The sequence below is a fragment of the Simochromis diagramma genome, unplaced genomic scaffold (assembly GCF_900408965.1).
Source record: "Simochromis diagramma unplaced genomic scaffold, fSimDia1.1 OVJJ01000609.1, whole genome shotgun sequence".
NCBI classification, from domain to species: domain Eukaryota; kingdom Metazoa; phylum Chordata; class Actinopteri; order Cichliformes; family Cichlidae; genus Simochromis; species Simochromis diagramma.
This window is the reverse complement of record NW_024386978.1, coordinates 9,141-18,226: the sequence shown is the minus strand read 5'-3', so window position 1 is coordinate 18,226 and position 9,086 is coordinate 9,141.

Genomic DNA, 9,086 nt, shown 5'->3' with positions numbered 1-9,086 from the left:
AAGCGCTTCATACAGCACCACTCCCATTTGCCACACCGTGGTGGGTCCACACCTGTAGCATCTCCTCCTGTACCACTCGGGAGGGGTGTGAAGAGGAGTGCCTAACAAACAGACCCAATTACAATTTCTTCTAAAACAAAAGACACAAATTGTTACATCTGTGAAAAGCAGGAGCAGAATATGTTACCATAGAAGATGCGATACAGAGATCGCTGCTTAACAAAGCAGCTTAGTCCAAAGTCAATGATGCGAACACGAGGCACATCTGAGCCGGTCTCAATCAGAATGTTTTCTCCCTTAATGTCCTGATGAAAGATGTGTTTATCCTCAAGTTCCTTTACAGCATCAACTAGTTGCTTCAGAATGACCTGGAAAAGATGAAAAACACAATAATGAGTTAATGCTTTTCTGCCTTGATTGAATGCTGTACAGTCTAAGGCTCTCCCAGTCAACCTACCTTGGCCTTGTCCTCTGTTAAAGTTCTTCCATTTTCTGCTTTGTATTTTTGCAGGTCCACAGCGGGGACAGGTCTCTCCAGCACCAGGATCAGCTCTTTGCCAAGGTCGAACCACTCCAGCAAGGACACAGGTGCTGATATTCCCACTGACCCTTCTGCTTCACCTGCAAGTTTAACCATAATGGCCACTTCCACTGAGAGCTTCTTCCCGCTTTCATCCTGAAATATTACAACAAAGTGGATGATGAGGAACGCTGCATTCAATCCAGTAATGTAAAACTAATTCAAGTGTTGGACGCTTACCGCCACTTTGCAGTAGACTTTATTTTTGGGAATGTGTTTGATGGCAACCTAAAAGACACAGAGCATTGGTGAGCATTTCCTCAGTATGACATAATGAAAGGTGGAAACACAGCAGACGTCTCAGTTTACGATATTATCCATTATCTGCGTTACTGCCTGTCTTACTACCATCATCTGAACACTTACTGGAAAACGATCTTCTATCCGGTAGCCAGAAAACACTGCTCCGCAGCCTCCTTCTCCGAGCTGGTGCTCCTCCACATATCTGGCTTGGAATTCACCTGAACAGACAAAACAGCAAATCTTGTTTTATTACAGCTGTGACACAAATTACTCTCCTCTGTAGCCTAAATGTTCCTTTTGCCCTTCCGCTGAATATAAAACCCAAGCTGCTTGCTACTTACGTTTTTGGTCTGCCACTGATTTTTTGTCCTGGTCCACATTCCTTTTTTTTTTCTTGGGTGACTCTCTGTTGTCTCCCGTGGCCTTTCTTTTGCCATTTTTTGCGCACACCTGTTTGTTGTTCAAGTCTGGAGATGTGGAAAACATCAAAAGCACATCAGCTCACTGGATGATAGACACAAACACTAAACACCAATATCTTAAACCTAGCAACCACACTTAATCTACCCCCTTATTTAACTAATTAGCCTACCTTTACCAGAGTCCAACGAGGAGGATGCTTGCTCCTTGTCACCGCTCATATGATCAAGCAGTTTAGCCCTCTTTGCTTTCTTTGTTGTGCCCTCTCCATCTTGCACAACCTTGCGCTTTACTCCTTTGACCACATCTGAGCTGGTGGAAGGACCAGCCTGCTCAGCGACCCTCCTCCTTTTTATTGGGGTCTTCTTTTCAGGACTGGCCTTTCTTTTAGCAGTCCTGCTCTTACAATCTATAAACGACAACAACACAGTGGTGAAAAAGAGTCCCCGACATCAGGACTGGAAGCATTTTGATGGCAAAGAATTTGAAATTGCTTTTGCTTAAATTATTACAAGTTTATTCTTGGGATAAAAAAACTGACCAGTGCGAATTGATACTAGGTTTACTAAGTCTTAGATCTTGATGACACTTGTTGGTCTGTTTTTACTGTTGAGTCCAAGAATAAACTTATTACATTATTTTACCAAAAGACCGGTAACCTTTCTTTGATTAGACATCTTGTATTAAAGCTATTTTCAATCAAACATATGATTCAATTGCTCTAAAAATGATTCACACAGTGTCAACATTTCTAGGATTTGTATTTTACCAGGATTTTATTTTATTATTTTACTTACCTTGATCTCCTGAATCTTTCTTATCGGCTGGAGTGGTAATTTTTCTTGTTTCCTTTTTCATTGTAATTTCGGAGAACTTTTAAAATCGAAAATGTAAACCGTAATGAGTTAATATTGAGTTAATATTCCTTCAAATGTGCGCCCTTCAAATGCTTGACTTTTCTAACTGAATTCTGTAAGTGAGCTTTATAAGTAAACTCTGGAAACTACGGCAACACAACATAGAATCTTGCCTTTCAGTGACTTCACTGACTGCCAGTAGTTCAAAGTAGTTTACAGAAAAACACTCTGGCAGACAAAGCCATAATATTTCATATAATTCAATCATCTCATATCAATTAAACAGTTTCTTTCATTATCTTTCATCGTTTATATAAAGACCTCATGTATGGATGACAGTATGAAGATTAGATTTAGTCTTTGTATTCCTGCATTTTTGTTTGTTGTTTTGTGCTGCCTCAATAAAAGGCATATTTTCAGTTTAAGTCCTCATCAGCCTCTGCATTTGGGTCCTATCTCTCTTCACTCCACACATCTGCCAGAGCAGCCATGACATTAACTTTCTTATTATATCAAACGACAGACCAATGAAAGATAAAGGGATAAAAACAGAGTGTGTGTACTATCAAATATAACAAGTTTTTATAAAGGACAACAAATGATGTTTTGTCACAAGCTCCCAGTAAAGGTTTCTGTTAAGTATAAAAAACAGTTGTTCATCTCTTGTGTTAGGTGCTGTTTTTATGCTCGAATGATTCACAGGTCAGTGTTAAGTGGCTTAACTGATGTGAAAGATCAGGAACCCACAGAGTGTTTGCGTGACTATCTGGTTTCTTTTATTTAGAGCACAGAAATGTTCCTTTGTGGTCTAGAATCGTGGTCTTTTCCTGGCAGCCAGCTTTCCAGATTATTCCACACTCTAGTAATGGGATTTCTGGCTCTTTTTTAGAGAACCAGCTTTTTCAGCTCAGCTCACTAAAAAGAGCCAGCTCTTTCGGCTCCCACATGGCTCTTTAGGTTGTTTTGTTTGCTTTAATTAATTTATTATTAACAACAATATAAAATTATGCACAAAATGAATTACTAATGTAAAAAAAGTGGTTTTATTTATATATGTTTATATATAAATATATGCGGTGGCCCCTAGATTCAAAGCACGTACAAACTACAAAACAAATTTCTAGCGTTAACTGAACTTCCAAAGCAGAGCTACTAGATCACTTAAATTACACAGTTGAAAGCATGTGTGTATTGTTTGTGTATTTATACACATGCACTCATATATATTCAAATAATTTAAAAAAATGTTCATTTACCTGTTACTACCACACACCAAATCCGGTCGCTGGTACTTGCTGGCTTGTGTAGCCAGTAGGTAACAAAAGCTCAACACTGCGCCTAGCATCCTGGAGCACTTCTGTTGTCTTTTGTACGTGTTTTGGAGTTTTTTACGTGCTTCTGAGTTTTCACTTGTTTTGGTGTTTGTATGTGCTTCAGAGTTCAGACGTGTTTTGAAGTTTGTACGTGCTTTAATTGTCTCTAGGGGTAACGTAAATATACTTTTATTTATTCACTCCACATAAAATTTAATAAATAAATCATAAAATACAAAAAACAACTATTCACATTTCAAATTTTAACTATTTAAAATTTCAGCTTTTTTCTTTTAAACAAATTTAAAGTGAAACAACACAAAACACTGCAAACCACAACACAATTAAATATAAATTAAAATATGAAAACAAAAAGAAGATGCACATTCTCTGTCATATGGGCCTGCATGAATAAACTTTCTGAATACTTTGTCATTCCCAACTGAAAATAGTTGTGGATGATTACTATACTTCTCTAATGTGACGTTGTTGTCCCTGGCTCTCTTTCCCTCCTGCTCTGTTCCTGTGCTACTGCCAGTGTAACTACCGCCCCTCTCTTCCCAGCGCAAGCACAAGGCTCGCATGCTGAGTGAAGCGGAAAAAAGTGCGAGAAAGAGGGTGAGAGAAAGAAAAAAAAAACAAAAACCACGGCTCGCGATAAGGAGCCGCCTCGCGTCTTTCACGTCAAAGATTGGCTCTAAGAGCCATTTCGTTTTTGTATTATATGATTTATTTATTACATTTTATGTGGAGTGAATAAATAAAAGTATATTTACAGTGGCCCCTACAGACAAAGCACGTACAAACTCCAAAACACGTAAAAACTCCAAAACACGTAAAATCTCTGAAGCACGCACAAACTCCGAAGCACGTACAAACTCCAAAACACATAATAACTCAGAAACACATAAAAACTCAAAACACGTACAAAATACAACAGAAGTGCTCCAGGATGCTGGGCGCAGTGTTGAGCTTTGTTACCTAGTGGCTACACAAGCTAGCAAGTACCAACGACCGGATTTGGTGTGTGGTAGTAACAGGTAAATGAACATTTTTTTAAATTATTTGAATATATATGAGTGCTTGTGTATAAATACACAAACAATACACACATGCTTTCAATTGTGTAATTTAAGTGATCTAGGTAGCTCTGTTTTGGAAGTTCAGTTAAAGCTAGAAATGTGTTTTGGAGTTTGTACATGTTTTGTAGTTTGTACGTGCTTTGTCTCTAGGGGCCACCGCATATATTTATATATAAACATATATAAATAAAACCATTCTTGTTTTTACATTAGTAATTCCTTTTGTGCATAATTTTATATTATTGTTAATAATATATTAATTAACCCTTGTGCTCCCCTTTGGGGCAGCTCCGGACCCGGGGGTCCCAGAGTACCCCTGGGTCGCATTTCACAGGCCGCGCATCAGGGTTGGCTCCTGCACCCCGTACACCCACGTTTCCCTCCCTGAATGCCACTCCCGTTTCAATTTTTCTCCTAGTTTCAGGCAGGCTCTATCATGTTCGTCCATGGGAGGCCGCTGTTAACCCTTGTGCTCCCCTTCAGGGCAGCCCCAGACCCTGGGGGTCCCAAAGTACCCCACCCTCAGTAGAGATAGGTGAATGAAAATGAAAAAAACAGAACAATCATTTGGGGTCGAAGAGTGCCCCAGAGCGATTCTAATGGGTTCGTCAGGGGATCGGGAAAGAAAACGTAGCACTTGGGGGCCACGCACAGAAGCTGCTGCGGCAGCGTGGGGGTCATTGATACCCCAGTACATAAAAATGAAGCCTAATCACAATAAAGATAATAATGATAATAATAATAAGAAGATGAAGAAGAAGAAGAAAAAGAAGAATACAACACACAGACGCTTCTGAGTTTTATTTTATTTTATTTGAAATTACACTCACGATACAACTGAGGCAATCTGGAAGGCCATACCTTTTAGGGACATGCGCAATAGGGAGGGTGCGTTTTTAAAATGCCCCCCCCTCCCTTTTTGATTACAATATCAACAAACTGTCCGTGTTTCAGGTGCTCGGTGCTGTACAGCGCCTTCGGTGGCTGTGAATACATGATCAGGAGACGTTGAATGGAAGGAATGAAACGTGGCGTGAGGAGTCTTTTCCTGATGCTGTAATAATGTTCAGCATAAAAGTCATCCTCCAAGTGTCACAGCAGGATGGAACAGACACACGCGCAGGCTCTAAGTTGGGAAATACAAGAATCTTTATTACAGCACACCAGATGATCTATTTACAGAGGTGAGGGGGAAGTCGGGCTCCGGGGGTCCACACACAAAGGGAAAAGACGCTGAAACCGAAACAAACGCCGAAACAAAAAACAAGGAGCACAAGAGTCCAGATTAAACCAAAAACAGGACAACACAAAACAAGACTATTCATGAGGCCACAGTAAAGTCTGGGGGTCGACCCGGAGGTCGACAATACAAGAGCCAAAACAGACCAGGGGGCCAACCATGCACACGGCAACGGGCAAACAGCTCCGGGGGCCGACTGTGCACACGGCAATGATGGCGATGGGCAAACAGTTCCGGGGGCCGACTGTGCACACGGCGGCGACGGGCAAACAGTTCAGGAGGCCGACCATGCACACGGCAACGGCGGCGGCGCAGGCAAAACCAATCAGGAGGCCGACCACTTGGAAGGCAGTGGCGGCCACTGAGCAGGCCCGGAGGTTGGCCGCGATGCCAGCGTCGGCAACGAACTCTTTCCGGAGGACGTCCCCGAAGGCCATGATGCCAACTTAGAGGCCTGGAAAACGGCCGGCAGAGGCGAAGCGGAACAGGTCGAGCTGGCTCTGACGGCGGTGTGGCAACCGCAGGACCAGACGAGGCAGGACCAGACGAGGCAGGACCAGACAAGGCAGGACCAGATGAAGGCGAAGACAAGGCAGGACCAGACGAAGGCGAGGCAGGACCAGATGAAGACACGGAGGCTGGACCAGGCGTGGATGAAGACACGGAGGCTGGACCGGGCGTGGATGAAGACACGGAGGCTGGACCGGGCGTGGATGAAGGCTGGACCATATATACTAAACAATCTTGAGCCCACATAAAATATATGCCCATATTAACTTAACACAAACCGTATGGGGCCCACATAGACATTTTTCAGGGTCTGACTTGCATTTGCCCATGTGTGACCCATATAGTTTGACCAGGTGGACCCCACCTGTGTCATCAGTGCTAAAAAAATATATTGATTACCACACTTTGCCCCATATGGGGCCCACATAGACATGTTTTCAGGGTCTGACTTGTATTTGCCCATGTCTCACCCATATAGTTTGACCAGGTGTTCCCCACCTGTGTCATCGATACTAAAACATATATTGATTACCTCACTTTGCCCCACCTGGGGCACACAACAACAGCCTATCCTTAAATGACTGTGTTTGCCCATGTCTATCCCAGGTGGAAAACCCAAGTGGGTCCTACATGTGTTTCCCATTTTGGACCAAGTTAAGTGTTTCCCATGTTTGACCCAGCTAGGATCTACTAAAAGTGCCCACTTGGGATTGCCCATATGGGTTTAATATGAAAAACCCAAGTAGGCCCCATACAAAAAGCCCAGTTTGAGCCCATGCCCACATGGTACCCATCCAGCCCGAGCAAAAACCAGGTGGGGCCCATATATACATGTTGGCTGGGTTTCTTTGGGGTTACATCCTTTTCCAAAGAGGTTCCTGCTTTATCTACAGCCTGAGTGTCATCACGATCTTTCTTGTCTACTGGAGTATTGGGCATGACAATTGTTTTTTCGGTTTTTCGTATTAAACTGAATTCCAGGTTTTTAAAGATGTTAAATTGAATAACCTTGACATTATTGGTATTTTGGATATTAGTGATAAGTCTGGCACCAGGGCAATCTTCTGCTGTGCTGTGCAAGTTGACTGTTGTTTCCTGTGAAATATCAACTGCCATTTCCGTGTTGCGGTCAACTGTGTTAGAGGTCTGTGCAAGTTCAGGAGCTGTCTCTGTCTCCATTGAGGCCACTGTTGTTGTGCTAGTGACTGCAGTGTCCTGGCAAAACCTCATTTCTGCACCTGCCGACAGTGAGCATAGGGCAATGACATTATCTACAAAATTACACAGCCTTCCTACGGTGGCATTTTCGGCGTAATCAGACCGCAACTGTTGCCACTGCTCCTCATGTGTAACATTATTTAGCAATTCCTCTGCCAGTGGCCTAACATCATCTGCAGGAGTGGAATGAATCCTGACATTGTCTGGATTGCTCCTAGCTGTGTTGTTGTCCATTTTGCTTCAATATCTATTTGTTTGCTGTTAATTTATTCTCTAAGCTAGCGTTAGAAATTCCGAGTTACAAAGGGGTATTTAAGGGTTCGGTTTTAACTTAAATCCTTTGAAATGTATGACGTCTTTGAAGCCTTTGATCCCACTTCGAGGAAAAAAAAGAATGCGCTCGAAGTGTGTGGGTTGTTTGTCTCCGCCCTAAATTTCATCACAGCCTCCCATAATAATAACTTTAGTATTAGTAGCAGTTAAAATATTGTCTGGTTTCATTTAGCATTTATTCATAGTTGTTCCGTTATCGTTGATTGTTGATCTAATACAGTCGACCAGTTGACAACAATCACGTTGAAAAATCATTTATTTGTAGTTGGCCGGAAACTAAAGCTGTTGTCTCTTGGACTATTCTGTAGCACCCACCCGAGTAGTCGTCCTCGTCCCTGCACTGCACGTCGATCTCAGGTAAGAACGTATTTATTTAGTCATTGTTTGAATGCTGACTTTGCTTTGTTAGCAAAGGTGCTGTAAAGTTGTTAGCAGTGTGTCAGCTTGGGGACCTGCCACAGAATACCTTTGTGACGTCATTCGCTATGCTCCAGACCGGATGGGGAGTAAACTAAAAACAGTGAATAATACATTTAACAAAAATGTTTTTAGAAAATAAACTGTTTTCTTAATTGATGCAAAGATGTCTATTGTCAGTTTTTAAATTCCATAAAGCCTGATGCTTAATATTATAGGGCTATTTTTACGGACATGTTAAATTGTAACATAATGTTTAACAGATAATGGTTTCTGGTTTTTTTTTTTACGTCATACACAATTGTCTTTTTGATTGTTTCATGGTACATGACCTGCCATATCCAATGACACATCTGCTTTCCAGTATCTTTTGCTCGTTTCTTGTCCTCTTCTTTTCTCTTTTTCCTAAACTGAGCACCTGATGGCTTTGAACTTTTCTTGTCCATCTTCAATTGGTTTTAATTTTGCACTCCAGTATGAACACCCATCCCCCAACCCGAGGATCACCAAAACATAACCTAATAGACCTACACCTTAGTTCCCAGATTCGCTTTGTCTAGGGTTTATTTCTGGGATTTCGCACAACCCAGGATTCAAATCATGAATACATAATGAGCTTGGAGTTACAACATTATGAATGAAATGTGATCTATTTGGAAGCAGCAGAGCCCCCTACCCTTACGACAGGTTCTGTGTGAGACTTTAAATCATTAAACTGTAAATTTTAAATTGTTATTGATCCCTTTACCCCTGGTCCTAAGGTGTATATTTATTTTCTTACTCTTCTTATATTTATTGTTTGTTTACTTGCACTGCAGTAACTGGAGCCTTGTCGTCTCGCCTCTCTATATACTGTACTGTATATAGCAGAGA